At 35.3% G+C, this 16,048-nt stretch overlaps 1 long non-coding RNA gene across 1 annotated transcript in view; it reads left to right on the forward strand.

Moving 5' to 3' along the window:
- LOC122910575 overlaps positions 1-14,581 on the forward strand; it is a 50,511-nt gene extending 35,930 nt beyond the window's left edge. Inside the window, exons 2-3 of the long non-coding RNA XR_006385244.1 lie at positions 1,107-1,203; positions 14,526-14,581. This is a non-coding gene — a long non-coding RNA (uncharacterized LOC122910575). The remainder of the gene's footprint in view (positions 1-1,106; positions 1,204-14,525) is intronic.
- The last annotated feature ends 1,467 nt before the right edge of the window (positions 14,582-16,048 follow it).

Consider the following 16,048-nt stretch of genomic DNA (forward strand, 5'->3'; position numbering starts at 1 on the left):
TGATTTTAGTCAGTTTTAAAGTCACTTTTGAGTTCTCAACAGACAATCCCCTCACTTTATCGCCTGTACCTGGAGCAGATGGCTCCCACCACACCAGTCTTGGGATGCCAGCACAGATTATAGATAGAGTTCAACTTTTTTCCACTCCTAGTGCTATTGGCTAATCCAGGAAGCCATTATTTCTTACCTGGATGATTGCTTCTGCACCCCAGCTTTGTAAATGGACTCGTTACTTAAGCTTTTCCCTCTCTCTTACCCATCTGAACACAGTAACTAAGCTGATCTTCTTCGTGGTAGATCAGCTACCCTTCTTCTCAGAGCTGAAATGGTATTGCATGTCATTCAGAGTAAAACGCTGTGAAAAGACAAGCCACAAACTAGGAGGACATGTTTGCATATTATATGTCAGATAAAGGACTTGTATCCAGAATCTATAAAGAATTCTCTGAATTTTGTCATAAGAAAATGATCTAGTAAAAAAGAAGCAAAAGTCTTTTTTTTTTTTTTGAAGCAAAAGTCTTGAACAGACAGTTCACCAACGAAGATAGAGAGGTAGCAAATAAGCATATGAAAAGATGCTTAATGTCGTTAGTCATTATATGAATGAGAATTAAAACTGCAATGCCCGGAACACCTGGGTGGCTCAGTTGGTTAAGCGGCTGCCTTCGGCTCAGGTCATGATCCTAGCGTCCTTGGTTGGAGTGCCACATCAGGCTCCTTGCTCTGCAGGGAGCCTGCTTCTCCCTCTGCCTCTGCCTACCACTCTGCCTGTGCTCGCACACTCTTTCTCTCTAACAAATAAATAAATAAAATCTTTAAAAAACAAACAAACAAACAAACAAACTGCAATGCCCATCAGAATCTGGGTGACCATCCACAGTGTCAGCAAAGATATGGAGCAACCGGAACTGTCCTACACTGCTGGTGAGGATGTAAACAGATACAACCACTTTGGGAAATAGTTTGGCAGTTAATTCAAAAATTAAACCTATACCTACCACTTGACTCAGGAATTCCTCTTTTAGTTATTTGCCCAGAGAAATGAAAATGTATGTCCACTCAAAGACTTGTTCATGAATGTTCATGACCGCTTTATTTGTACTTAGGAAAACCTGGAGACAACATAAATGCCTACCAAGGAGAGGATGGAGAAACCAATTGCAGCTTATTCATGTGATGGATACTACCCAGCATCAACAAAAAGTAAAGTATTGGGGCACCTGGATGGCTCAGTGGGTTAAAGCCTCTGCCTTTGGCTCAGGTCATGATCCCAGGGTTCTGGGATTGAGCCCCACATTGGGATCTCTGCTCGGTGGGGAGCCTGCTTCCCCCTCTCTCTTTCTGCCTGCCTCTCTGCGTACTTGTGATTTCTGTCTGTCAAATAAATAAATAAAATCTTTTTTTTTTTAAAGTATTGAAAGATATAACAAAGGGTGCCTGGGTGGTTCAGTCACTTAAACATCTGCCTTCTGCTCAGGTTATGATCCCGGGATCCTGGGATTGAACCCTGATGTCAGGATCCCAGCTCTGTAGGGAGTCTGCTTCTCCTTCTCCCACTGCAGCTCCCCCTGCTTGTGCTCTCTCACTAAATCTCTCTCAAATAAATAAATAAAAACCTTTAATTAAAAAAAGATAGCGACAACAATATGGGTGAATTACAAAATAATTATGTTGAGTGAAAAAAGCCACACAAAAAAGAGAATGCATTGTATGATTGTATAAAATTATCAAAAGTTCAAGCTAATCTATATTGACAAAAAGCAAATCAGTGGTTACCTGGCTACAGATCAGGGCTCCCATGCAGACTTTCTTCTCTCTTCTGAGGCCTTAGCACCTGCCAGAACCTTGGCCACTTTGGTGGCTGCCATTGCTGCCACCAGTCTGGACCTAGCAGACTCTTGGGCCCCGAAAGCAGCCCAAACTATCCCACTCAAACTGCTGTGTTTATGCCACAGCCATGAGCCTGAGTACATGCTTGTGTGGGCTACTGCTTCAGAGTGCACTGCCATTGAGCGCATATCCTCTGCTCACAGGCATGCTACATCATCCCATCTGACTTCACTTACAAAACACAAGTTGAAGATAAAATAATTTCAAGATGGTGATAGGAGAACAGTAAGTCAAGAATGGAGCTCTTTTGGCTCTAAACGTTGCACACCCATGAAGCCGTTCTGGATTTTGTGATGTGAGGAAAGTAGACTTATCACACACTGTTGTATAAGAATCAACACGTGCACACATCCCAGAGAAAAACTGTTATTTAGTCAGATGTACAGATTCAACAACCCAGTAATTCTCCTCTGCATATATAACCCAGAAAACATCTCGGTCCATAAAACATGTATAAGGATGCTTATTAAAACACTACATATAGGGGCACCTGGGTGGCACAGTGGGTTAAGTCTCTGCCTTCAGCTCAGGTCATGATCTCAGGGTCCTGGGATCGAGTCCCACATTAGGCTCTCTGCTCCGCAGGGAGACTGCTTCCTCCTCTCTCTCTCTCTCTCTCTGCTTGCCTCTCTGCCTACCTGTGACCTCTCTGTCAAATAAATAAAGTCTTAAAAAAAAAAAAACACTACATATAGAAGTAGAGAACGGGCAGAAGATGAGGCATCCATCACCACAGAATGAATGAATGAATGAATGAACGGCAGTGGAAGTATGCTATGGAACGATTGGAAGAAATGAAGTAGATCAGTGGTTCTTACCCTGGCTGCTCACTTGAGAAAATTTTGAAAATTCCTAATACCTAAGTCCCTGTACCTGAATTGATTGGCTTAGGGTGGAGATTGATACTTAAAAAGTTTCCTGAGTAATTTTAGAGTTGAAAAACAATGAATTAGATCATACAGCTGTGTGCGTACATATTTAAAAAATTAAACAACATCTTCTATATTTTACATTCCTTAAAAACCCAATACAGGGTATACATAAATCAAGGAGATACACACATACACACACATATGTATGTGTGTGTGCATATATATATATATATATATATATGGATATACATATATATCCAAAAACATATTAATCAGGGTAGCATGATTTTCATAGAGGAGTGAGGATAATAAGGATTTTTTTCAGTATCAATTGAGGGAGTAAATGAGAAAGCAGATTTATCCAAATTGATGATGATGGAATCTAATTCTCTGAACCTAGGTATAAAATAAGTAGTAACAGTTATTAAGGACTGCCCACATTCAAGGCGTTCTGCTTTCTAAGTACTTTAATTGTATTATTTCATTTACTCCTCACATGACTCTGTAAGATAGGTGCTGTTTTATCTCCATTTCTCAGATGCGGAAATGGAAGGCCAGAGAAATTCAATGATGCATGCAGAACCACTGGGCTTTCTGGCTGAGCTATGTGTGACCCCAGGCAGAGGGCGCTAGAGCCCTGCTCTTGACCACTGTGAATTACTGTGTTTCCTAAGGGGGGCGGGGGGAAATAACAGAAATGAGAGATAGACATTCCTCACCTTTTATTTACTATCGAGTAAATCTTGGACAAACCATGGTTAAGAAGTTAGCAACTCAAAGGTGAAAGTTGAAAATATGTGTTTAGGACAAAGGAAGAACGATGAGAAAATGGCTCTAATCTGAGCATACAATTATGGTTAGAAAGACTAAAAGTTAGTGAAGGATAAAAAAGGCAGAAAGTAGACAGACTTCTTTGACAAGAATATCACAGACATGACCTGCTCTTCTCAGTGCATCCTATAACAAAATGCATGATTCAATGTGTTTTATTACTGGTGATGTGAGCCTTCCTCATTGGGCTTGTAATACCTGCTGGGTGTCTCCACTGTAAAGTTTCTGTTTTTCCCTTTGCAATTAATAACTATTCTGGGGGAGACATAATATGATTTATGGAAACACCCTGCCTCTGAGCAAATGTTCACTTTTTTTTTTAGCATTCATCGGTGAACCTTGCCTGTTATATTTTCAGTTTTCTTCATTCCCTCTAAACTTAGTAATTTGAATTCATCTGCAAAGAAAATCTATTCCATTTATTTACTTCCTTACTAGCTTATCTATTGATGCCAGTGTGACCGTGTTGATATTTATTTCATTCTATAGGTTATTTGCAATATTCTTATTATTTGTTGTTGTTGTTGTTCTTTGTTCAAATTATTCTAGCTTTGGCCGATGAGAGTTCTTCCTGGCTGTTTCCTGGGTCCTTTCTACATGCACTATCTTTTTGTAAGCCCTTTGGTAATTTTTGACAATAGATACACCAGGCTCATTTAGTGTTTTCTGAACCCCAGACTTGGAATCAGCTATGTAGTAAGGTGTCTTGGATCCTTTTATTTAGAAACCAAGATCTGGGAGCTAGATAAGTTCATTACTAGTGAGGTGTAGCTACTTCTAGATCCTCTCAGCAGACACAGTGAGAATATGTGTATGTACTAATCCATGAGAACACACACGTATATTAATTTCAGTACCTACCTGCTTACATAATAGCAATACTAAACAGAAAATTATATTGATACTGCCCATCCCAATTGAACAACTCGAGCTCAGTTTAGCTTCCCCTGTTCTTAAGTTTAACTTCTTTTTCCAACAATAAGAAGCCTACAGTATTTTTAGTTATTTGTCCAACTCTGATATATTCATAAAATAGCTCTAGAACTCCCAGCCCATGTCCTAGTTAGGAAGAAAAAAATACTTCCTTGGGATAAATTAAGTATGTTCAGTTCTTTTTGCAATTTACCTTGAACCATCTAGTTTGGCCTCTTTCACTTAGCAAAATGTATTCAAGATTCATTCAGGTGGTTTCATGTATCAATAATGTCTTACCTCTTATCACTCTATGTTGTTTATTTATCTTATGAATATACCATTCTGTTTATCCATTCATCACTTAGAGGACATCAGGGTTGTTTCTACTTTGGATAATTAGTAATAAAACTGCTGTAAACATTCACATATAGGTTTTTATGTGAATGTATGTTTTTATTTCTTTGGAAGAAATACCTAGTAGATCTATAGGACCATTGGTAATTACATGCTTAATATTTTAAGAAATTGTCAAATTATTTTTCCAAAATAGCTCAACTAGTTTGCTTTCTCATCAATAGTTCATCAGGGTCTCAGTTCCTCTACATCCTCACCAGCACTTGGTATTATAATTATTTGAAATTTTAGCTATTTAATAGACATGTATCTCATTTTGATTTTAATTTACACTTCCCTAATGTGATTAATGACATTGAGCATATTTTCATGTGTTTATCTCCCATTTGTATACCTTCTTTACTGAAGTCTGTCCAGAACTTTTTTCCATTTTTAAATAGGTAGTTTGATTTCTTCTGGTCAAGTTAAGAAAAAAAAAAAAAAATCTAGACAGCAGTTATTTGTCAGAAATGTGATTTAGTTTGCAAATATTTTCTTCTTTATCATGGCTTTTCTCTTCATTCTTTGAACAGTGCCTTTGCTGAGCAAAAAGTGTTGCTTGTTAATAAGTACAAATCATCAGTTTTCAAAAAAAAATTTGACTCATGCTTTTGGTACTATATCTAAAGATCTCTTTGCCTAGCCCAATGTTACAACTATTTTCTTATATATATTCTTTAAGAAGTTTTTATAATTTTATTTTTTATATTTAAATCTATGGTCTATTTTGAGTTAATGTTTATTAAGGTAAAAGGTATGGGTATAGATCATTTATTTGCACACATATATTTACATACTCTCATAATATTTGTTATAAAGATTATATTCTCTCTATTGAATTATCTTTGCACCTTTGTAAAAAAAAATCAGTTGATTACATGTCTGTGGATTTATTTCTGGGCTCTCCATTCTTTGCCACGTTTCCACATAAATTTTAGAATTGGAATTTTAATATCTACAAAAACCTCCTAGGTTTAGATTAGAATTGTATTGAATCTATAGATCAACTTGGATAGAATTGACATCTTAACACTATTCCATCTTCAATCCACAAATATCTCTCCATCTCTGGAGTTTGTCTTAAAAAATTAAAACATTTTAAAAAATTTTTTAATTAAAAAAACTAATTTTAAAAATTTAATTTAAAAAATGTATAATTTAAAAAATTAAAACAAATTTTTAAAAATCTCTCTGTCTTAAAAAATTTATTTATTTGGTGTTTTGCCATTTTCAGCCTACTGATCCTACATAATTTTTTTAAACATTTATATCTAAATATGTCATTTTTGTTGCTAGTTATAAGTTGTTCTTTAACTTCTAATTTCATTGTTCACTGCTACTATTTAAAAATAAGATCCATTTCTTATGTATCCTGCAACTTTACTGTCCTAATTTTGTAACTTTGTTGGGATTTTCTATATGACCAATCATATCTGTAAGTAGAGATAGTTTTACTATTTCTTTTCTTGTTATTATGCCTTTTTACCTTGTCTTACTGCAACTTACTTTGTCTTCTTGTCTTACTGCACTGGCTAGGTCTTCCAGTAAGATGATGAATAAAGTGGTGAGAAATGATATCCTTATCTTCTTACCCATCTTAGGGATAAAACATTCAGTTTTTCATTAAATGATGTTAACTACAGATTTTGTGGAAATGGTTTTTTCCAGGTTAAGGAGATTCCCTTTATTCCTAGTTTGCTGAATGTCCCCCTCCCCATTATGTTAAAACTTATCAAATGCTGTTTCTGCATCTATTGATATAATTACTTATATTTTCTTCTTTAGTCTGTTAATATGGTAAATTACATTGTTTCTTTTAATATGGAGGAAGCCTTGTATTATTGGGAGAATTCCATTTTTAGTCATTTATTATCCTTTTTATATTTAGCTGGGTTTGATTAGCTAATAATTTATAGAAGATATTTGTATCTTTGTGAGGAATATTGTTCTACTTTTTAGTTTCCCTTATAATGACTTTGTCTAGATTTAGTTCTAGGGTAACAATGACTTCATGAGTTTGGAAGTGTTGCTTACATTACCATTTTCTAGAAGAGGTTTTGTTGAATTGGTACTATTTTTTCCTTTAAGGCTTGGTAGGACTCACCTGTGAAATCACCTGGCCATCAGTTTTCCTTATTGAAGGTTTTAAACTGGGAATTTAATATTTTTAGAGATTTAGGGTTTTCCAGTTACCTAATTCTTTTTTTTTCTTTTTTTTTAATTAATTTTTAATTTTTTAAAATTTCTTTTCAGTGTATCAGAATTCACTGTTTATGCACCACACCCAGTGCTCCACACAATAGGCGCCCTCTATAATACCCACCACCAGGCTGACCCAACCTCCCACCCCCTCGCCCCTTCAAAACCCTCAGATTGTTTTTCAGAACCCATAGTCTCTCATGGTTCACCTCCCCCTCCAATTTTCCCCAACTCGCTTCTCCTCTCCATCTCCTCATGTCCTCCATGTTATTTCTTATGCTCTACAAATAAGTGAAACCGTATGATAACTGACTCTCTCTCTGCTTGACTTATTTTACTCAGTATAATCTCTTCCAGTCCTGCCCAGGTTGGTACAAAAGTTGGGTATTCATCCTTTCTGATGGAAGCATAATACTCCATAGTATATATGAACCACATCTTCCTTATTTATTCGTCTGTTGAAGGGCATCTTGGTTCTTTCCACAGTTTGGTGACCGTGGCCATTGCTGCTATGAACATTAGGGTACAGATGGCCCTTCTTTTCACTATATTTGTATCTTTGGGGTAAATACCCATACCTACTTATTTTTTGAGCAAGTACTGGCACATTATATCTTTCAAGATATTGGTTAATTTTATCTAAGTTTTTAGATTTAAGGGCATAGAATTCTTTTAGTATTCTCTTATTGTCCTTTTATTAACTTTAAGGGATCTTGTATAATATCCCTTCTATCTTCCATTTCTGACATTAATAACTTGTTTCTTTTTCTTCTGTTACTTGGCTAGGATGGCTAGAGGTTTATTAAATGCAATGATTTTTTTTTTAAAGAAACAACTTTTCATTTCACTGATTTTCTCTATTTTTCTATCCCCAATTTCACTGATTGCTCTTTTTTTAAAAAATATTTTTATTTATTTATTGTCAGAGAGAGAGAGCACGCACAAGCAGAGGGAGCAACAGGCAGAGGGAGAAGCAGGCATCCCTCTGAGCAAGGAGCCCAATGCAGATCTCGATTCCAGGATCCTGGGATCATGACCTGAGCTGAAGGAGATGCTTAACAGACTGAGCCACCCAAAGCACCCCAAATTTCACTGATCTCTGCTTTTATTCTTTTCTTCTCTTTGTTTCCTATGGGTTTAATTTGATCTTAATTTCTTAGTCTCTTGAAGAGGAAGCTTTGATTACTTACTCTTTCAAAATTATTATTATTAATATATAATGTATTATTTGTTTTAGGGGTACAGGCCTGTGGTTCATCATTCTTACACAATTCACAGCACTCACCATAGCCCATACTCTTTTTTTTTAAATGCAAAACTCCTATCTTATGGACATCACTCTAAGCACTACTTTAGCTTTAGCCAACAAACTTTAATATGTTTAATTTTTACTTTTATTGAGTAAAAAAAATTTTCAATTTCGCCTGAAGTACATTTTTTTTTACTTATGGGTTAAGAACTTTGAATTTTGTTAAGTTTTTAGAAATACTTAGGGATTTTCCAGATATCTTTCCATTATTGATCATCAGTATAATTCCATTATTGCCCAAGAACTTAATTTTGTATGATTTCAATTCTTTTAAATTTGTTAAGACTTGCTTATGATATAGAATATGGTCCATCTTGATGAATGTTCCATGTACACTTGAAAATAATGTATATTCTTTTGTGGTTGGTTCAAGTGTTCTATAAATATCAATTAGATCAAATTGGTTTGCAGAGTTATTTGGTTCACAGAGTTATTAACTTATATCATTAATTTTCTGGTTACTCATATTAAAAGAAGAGGATTACAGCATTTAATTATCATTGTGGATTTGTATATTTTTACAAACCAGAAATTTAGAAATTTTTTGCTTTATGCATGTTGAATTCTGTTGTTACAGGTATATACCAGTATGGAATTGTTATGTTTCCTGGAGAATTGACCTCTTTATCCTTCTGTAACATTTGTCCTGGATAATCTTACTTGTTTTGAAGTACACTTTGTCTGATTGTAATGTAGCCACTTCAGTTTTCTTTCCTTTTTTATTTTTTTAAAGATTTCATTTTTATTTGACAGTTGTGGGTGGGGAGAGAGAGAGAAGGAGAGAAAGCACAAGCAGGGGGAGCAAGAGAGGGAGAAGCAGGCTCCCCACTGAGGTAGGGGCCCAATGCAGGGCTCTGTTCCAAGATCCTGGGAGCATGACCTGAGCAGAAGGCAGACACGTAACCAACTGAGGCACCGAGGTGCCCTACAATTTCTTTTGATTAGAGTTTGCATGTTTTATCTTTGCCCATACTTTTACTTTCAACCTATCTGTATTTTTATATTTCTAGTGGATTTCTTGAAACAGTATGCAGTTGGAACTTAGTTTTCTACCTAATCTGAAAAAGAAAGTGTATGTGTTTAGACTACATTCAATGTAATCATTAATGAGATTGGTTTAAAATCTATCTTCTTGATGTCTGTTATTGATTTGTTCAATAATTTGTTCAATTTGTTATTGAACACTTGTTCTTTGTTTCTTTTTTTCCTCTATTTTTCTGCCTTGTCTTGGATTAGGTAAGTATTTATTATTATTCTATTTAATCCCAACTCTTAACTTATTATTTATATATTTTATTAGATGTTTCAGGGGGTTCTGTAGGGTTTATAATTTTAGTAAGTATCTACCTTCAAATTTATTATACTACTTTATGTTTAATTAAGGACTTTAAGACCCTTAAAAAGTAGATTCTGTATTATTCCCTCTCAAACTCTGTGTAATTTATTTCACACATTTTAGACTTATGTTTGCTATAAACACACAATACATTGATATTTTGTTCATCTCATATTTTAGATGAGCAGAAAAATTTAACAGAAGGGAAGTTCATTACATAATTCTAATCCTAATAGTCTTTTTTACTATAGCAAATAACAACTAATAAAATGGTTTATTATTAATGAAATCATTAGCAAATACTTTATAATTATAAATAGGAATCATATATATTGGTGATAATGGATTGTAGTAGGGTTAGAAAGTATAAAATATAGAAATTTTAGAAATTATTTTAAATTTAATAATGCATATATTTTATGAGTTTTACATCAATTGTCTTTTATATTATTATATGGAGCTAATATATATAATTATATATGAAAGAAACTGTTTAAAATGGCCTTTTTTGAGTTTAAATAATTAGAAGACAGAAAATATATCCCTAGACACTTGTTTTGAACTGATGCAGTGTATTTTCCTTCCCCAAAGGTCAGATGATACATTAAATTCTCCATTTTGGGGGGATTCAATTTTCTATTGAGCAATGTTCCCAGAAGTAATAGAATGAAGTAGGGAAGGACCTACCTAAGGTTGAGACCTACCTAACGTTGATTACAATTATGGAAATAAGGAAATATTTCATTTTTAATTCTTATCAGAGATTCACTGTATTTAGATACAAAACATGGTACCTATCCCATCATAAATTCAAAGCTATAGTTTGATCAGCATAGTGGCTCAATGGGTTAAGCCTCTACCTTCAGCTCAGGTTGTGATCTCAGGGTCCTGGGATCAAGGCCCACATCAGGCTTTCTGCTCGGAGGGGAGCCTGCTTCCCCCTCTCTCTCTGCCTGCCTCTCTGCCTACTTGTGATCTCTGTCTGTTAAATAAATAAAATCTTTAAAAAAATAAATAAAAAATAAAAACTACTTCAAAATGAAGTTATTTTATCCTTTTGAGTTATTTCCTTTATAGAAAAATAAATGCCTGTTGGGCTGCAAAATATAGAGGATTCTCTTTTTTCTTTATAAGAGTTAGCAACATGAATATTATTTTGTAGGACATTTGATTTGGGGTTTGAGAGAGTGATGTTTGCATCAGACTCCCTTGGCCAATAATCTCATGACTATGGGATATATGTCACATATATGATATTAGATAATATATTTGATATGTATTTAATATATATTAAATCCTTTTCTTTTTTTTTTTTAAAGATTTTATTTATTTATCAGAGAGAGAGGAAGAGAGCGAGCACAGGCAGACAGAATGGCAGGCAGAGGCAGAGGGAGAAGCAGGCTCCCTGCTGAGCAAGGAGCCCGATGTGGGACTCGATCCCAGGACGCTGAGATCATGACCTGAGCCGAAGGCAGCTGCTTAACCAGCTGAGCCACCCAGGCGTCCCTATTAAATCCGTTTCTATTCATATTCTTGAATGCTCTGTTTTTTTAAGATTTTTATTCTAGTCTTATTTTTTTTTTCAATTTCAGTTTGGATAATTTGTAATGATTTGTCTTCCACTTTACTGGTTCTTTCATAGTCTATATCAAGACTACTCATGAACCTTTTTGTTTCATTGTCTCTGTTACCATGCTTTTCATTACTAGTATTTCCATTTAATGATACCTTGTAGTTTTTGAATATCTGCGGAAATTTCCATCTGATCATGTATATACATGTTCCTCCTGTTCCGTTAGATCCTTTAGCATACTAATCATAATTAATATTAATCATATTATTTGACATATTAATTATTACATTTGAATCACCTCCCACGTTCAACATTAGTGTCATTTCTCAGTCTGGTTCTGTTGGTTGCTTTGTCTCTTAACAATATACTGTTTTGTTTTTCCTTTTTGTATGTTTCAATTTTGGGGGGTTTTGTTTTGAAAATGGGACATCTTGTGTTGGACAATAGAGGAAGAGATAAATAGCTTTTATGCTTGCAAATGGCTATGATGGCTTTCCTTCTACTAGGCCTTTTTATTCTTTCCTCTTCTGGTTCTTTATATGCATGTTTAAATTAGTCCAGCCAAGAGTCAAATGTATTCCAGATTTGTTGTTATTACAGTTACTCTTAATGTTCTACAGACTTCAAATTCCTATAATGATACTTGGTTTTAGGTGGAGACTGGTTTGCTAATAGGTTTTATTTAATATCTGATTCATCCTCAGCTTTAGAACTTCCTTTTGTACTATGCCTGAGATAGTGTCTGTCTCCATATTCTTTCAACTACTTCAACAGCATTCTTTTGTTACTTTTCAATATGTGCTTGCTTGTCTATGTTCTGGTTCAGTCTCAGTCATAGCAGATGCTGTGTTTGCTGATCACAGGAGGAGACCTTGACTGTTGAGATATGTGTAGTCCAACACTTATTTCTGATCTTTTCCCAAGGATAGAGGGCTTTATTTTCTTTTCCTTTCTCAGGCTACAGTAGGTTTTTACCATTGCCCTCAGGGTGAGAGTGTTGGCTGTTCTTCACCTCATAGATAATAGACTTTTTTACATAGAAGATACAGGGAGAGGGTGTGCTTATTCCACGGTGGCCGTTGTTCCCTCTCCTAGGCCTGTATGCTTTCCTGAGACTCTCCCCAGTCATTTTTATGAGATCGAGATGGAGTCTGTGGAGGAAATCTTGAAAAAAAGGAGGAACTCCTCCACATCTTCTATGGCTCCACAGTTTCTCATGAGCCTTACTCAGCCTCTTCCAATCCATTAATCATTCTAGCCTTATTCTTCTTACCAGTGTCCACATGCATCTGCCCAGGTAAACAAATACAGAAGTCCCATCTCTCCCTGCATGTATCTGTCTCTTATTAGATTCCAGCTGCCAGGTTTCCAGAAACATCAGTTTTCTGATATATTCAAGAAAAGTCATGAACTTGCTATTGGTTGGGTTTTTTTTTTCTTCAGTTTTTTGTTGTTTTAAGCTTGAGAGTGTAGATATTCTCAGATTACTACACCCAAGTGGAAACTAGAAGTTTCTTGACTCTTGAAATAATTTTTAAAGTTAGGTTCAGACTAGAATAGGTAGAGCTACTGGGAAGAAAGCATTTTTAACTGTTGGAGAATGAGATTCTAGCTAGAGGAATAGGGACACAGCTCTACTAAAAAAAAAAAAAAAATGGTAAGGCTGTTCCACAGGCATGTGCTTTGTTTGTTGTTTGTTTTATGTCCTTTGACTATAAAAGGTTGTAGACATATTCCACTGCACCATCATGAAAAGAAGAAAGTAAAAGTAACCAAGGATTTTGCTTAACAGAGGAAAGTAGAGAAAAAGTCCTTGAAAAAAATGAATCCCTCTCTTATCTAAAAGATACCAGATGTTGAAATGTCCATGGTTTTGCCTTGTAACTACCATTATTTACATTCTACTTGGATGACCCAATTACATCAAAATTATTACTGAATAATATAAAGTTTCATGTTGGTTTTATAGAGAAGAAAGGGCTTCTCTTGTACATTGAAATTATATTTACATTACATTGCTCAGTCTGCAGAAATCCTACTAGACAGCTGCCTTTCATGGACCCTCTTATTTCCTGAATTTTCTTTAAGCAATGTTTATTATCTTCATATTACATGGAATGGTTCTGTTCTGCTTTCATATGTGTGAGACCCGTTCACCACACTGTTCAATAATTAAAATCCCTCCTCTTCACTTTTGGTGATATTTTCTTGACCATATATTGCCTTCGGTATGCCTGTTGGATTTCAAGTGATTTAATAAAGGATATTTTCCAAATACTCACAGTATTTTCCCTGTAAGGAATTCTGGGTCATAGTTTTATCCCTGTCATTAAATATATGCCACGGATTAGGAATTAGGAGTCTTAGTAGAGAGAAAAGAGACTTCTTTTATTATCGCCAGGATCTGGCTTACATAAGTGGAGGAAATATCCTCTCCCACATGGTATGCATATACTGACAGCTGGCTCAATATCAAGGCCACCTGTTGGAGGTATAAGGAACTGATCTGTGTGTGATGGTTTGATGAGAGTCACAGATTCAGACTCACAAATGAAGTGTGGTACCTAACAGATGGAACAGACTAGTTTAAAATGTGTCCTCATTGCCATCACTGCAGGAGATGACTTCCTTTCAAAAACTTGTATATTGATGCACAGCTATCAACCACCCCCACCCACACACATCCCACCTTTTCTCAACAGTTTTCAGTATTGGGGGTCCTTTGTACTTTTTCTGTACAAAGTTCTTTGTGCTCTAAACAAGAAAACTGTTACAAATATACAAGGTAAAAATATCTTAGTAGGAGATGACAATTGACATTCAAGGTTTAACAGGCTTTCGTTCCTATAACATCTTGCAAAAGATGTAACACTGCATCATTGGCCCAATGACATACCCCAAAGCATTTGAATTTTTTAAAGAAGGTCTTGGAATGAAAGAAAACCATTCTGCATCATCACTTGGGATTGCGGTATTTAAAGGTCATCAGAAAAGCATCTTCCTGACACATAACATCAATGGCAACCTCTTGGTATATGAGCTGAGGATAATATGTTGTTAAAAGCATTGTGTGACAAATGGAAATAAGAATGTTTATAGTCAAATGTTTTCTGCTGCTTGTACAAATAGAAAAGATAAGGTTCATGGTATTTATTCTTCTGTCTCCTAGTATATGTGAACATTCCTATCAAAATTCTATCTTTACAGAAGTATTTCCTGTGAAGATATAATAGCCTTGAGTGGAGTTTTTAACCACTGGAAAGGTAAATTTTCATGTTTGTGACTGTCAGAAATAATAATGAACTACACTTTTGGAACTAGAGTGGCAAAGGAAAAGACTTAAAAATTTTAAAAAACTAAGTAGCTGCATGGTATCATATATAATTATGTGGGCCTTCCCATGGGCTTCTGGATGATATGACATTATCTTTATAAAATCATCTGTAAGCAGTTTTACTTTTGTGAAATGATACATAATAGATATTTTTAGATGATCTTTATGAATCTATGTGCTTTAGAAATACATCAAAGGGCCAATTGCTATAGAAATCAAGATAAGTTAACAGATAAACAGTTTCAGTGTAACTTCCTTGAGCAAATTTTCAAGTTTTGTAAGTTCCATTTTATATATAATATAGTTTATTTCTCCAGTTAAAATTAGGTTGGAGTAAGATAGTTGTGAAATCTCATGTTCCACAAGGGCCAGTTGAGCAAATCAAAATAGAATGTGATCTCCATGATTCAAAATTTCCCAGTAGGTACGTCATTTAACCTGTCTGTATTGAGAAAAAAAAATTGCAGTGTAAAGCATTTAAATTGGGTGTTGATTTCTAAGGACAGTTCTAGTTTTGAAAACTGCAGTTTAATTAGAATCCAAAATATTATTTGATATCTCATTATTTGATATTAGATTTCAAAATATTTGATACTTTCCCTAATATGCCCTCCCCCTCCCCATTACTCACTGTCACATAAATATATGTTGTAAAGCTGACTGACATAGTCTAGGTCCTGGTGGAAGAGATGTAACACTCTCAAAAACTTAACTGAAGAAAGTTAAATGAAGGACATACTTTAAGGGGTGTGATCTGGGATAAGAGAACAAACATGGAATGGTCAAGAACCCTGCATGAAATTATTGTTACCCCTAAGATGGAAGGTGCAATGATGAGGGAGGAGCATTTTAGGAAACTAGAGGGAGATTTGAGCTATGCAAGAGGCACATCCCTCCATTAGGAGCTGTAACCCTGCTACTCAGCCACTGCCAGAACCCCTGTAAGGAAGAGATGGTGAAGGGGATAAATATTCCAACTTCAGTTTTCCCTTCACTTTCCCTTGGTCAATCCAACTGAACACCACAGAACTAGGGAACATGAATTCCCTAGTGATGTAGTGCACAGAGCTCAATCACCACAGGGCATAAAACAAGGCAGAGAATGGTAGAAAATGGATATGAGGGAGGATGACAAGTGGATGTTTAAATATATTATCCACATATGAATGAGATCACACATGTTCATGTGTGGGGGAGAGAATTCTCTTTGATGTCAATTTGATCTCTCTGGGCTTTTGATCTCTCTGGGCTTTGACTCACGTTTCATGTTCCTTTGCTCTGCCTCACTTAGCCACCACTCTCAGAGTCATACCCAGGGGTTTTTCATTATCAGCAAGCCCCAGCTTCTTATTCAAATTTAAAGCACTTCAGTGCTTAACCACCCTCTTTTATATTT

Source organism: Neovison vison, chromosome 6 (assembly GCF_020171115.1).
Source record: "Neovison vison isolate M4711 chromosome 6, ASM_NN_V1, whole genome shotgun sequence".
In the NCBI taxonomy this organism is placed as follows: Eukaryota; Metazoa; Chordata; class Mammalia; order Carnivora; family Mustelidae; genus Neogale; species Neogale vison.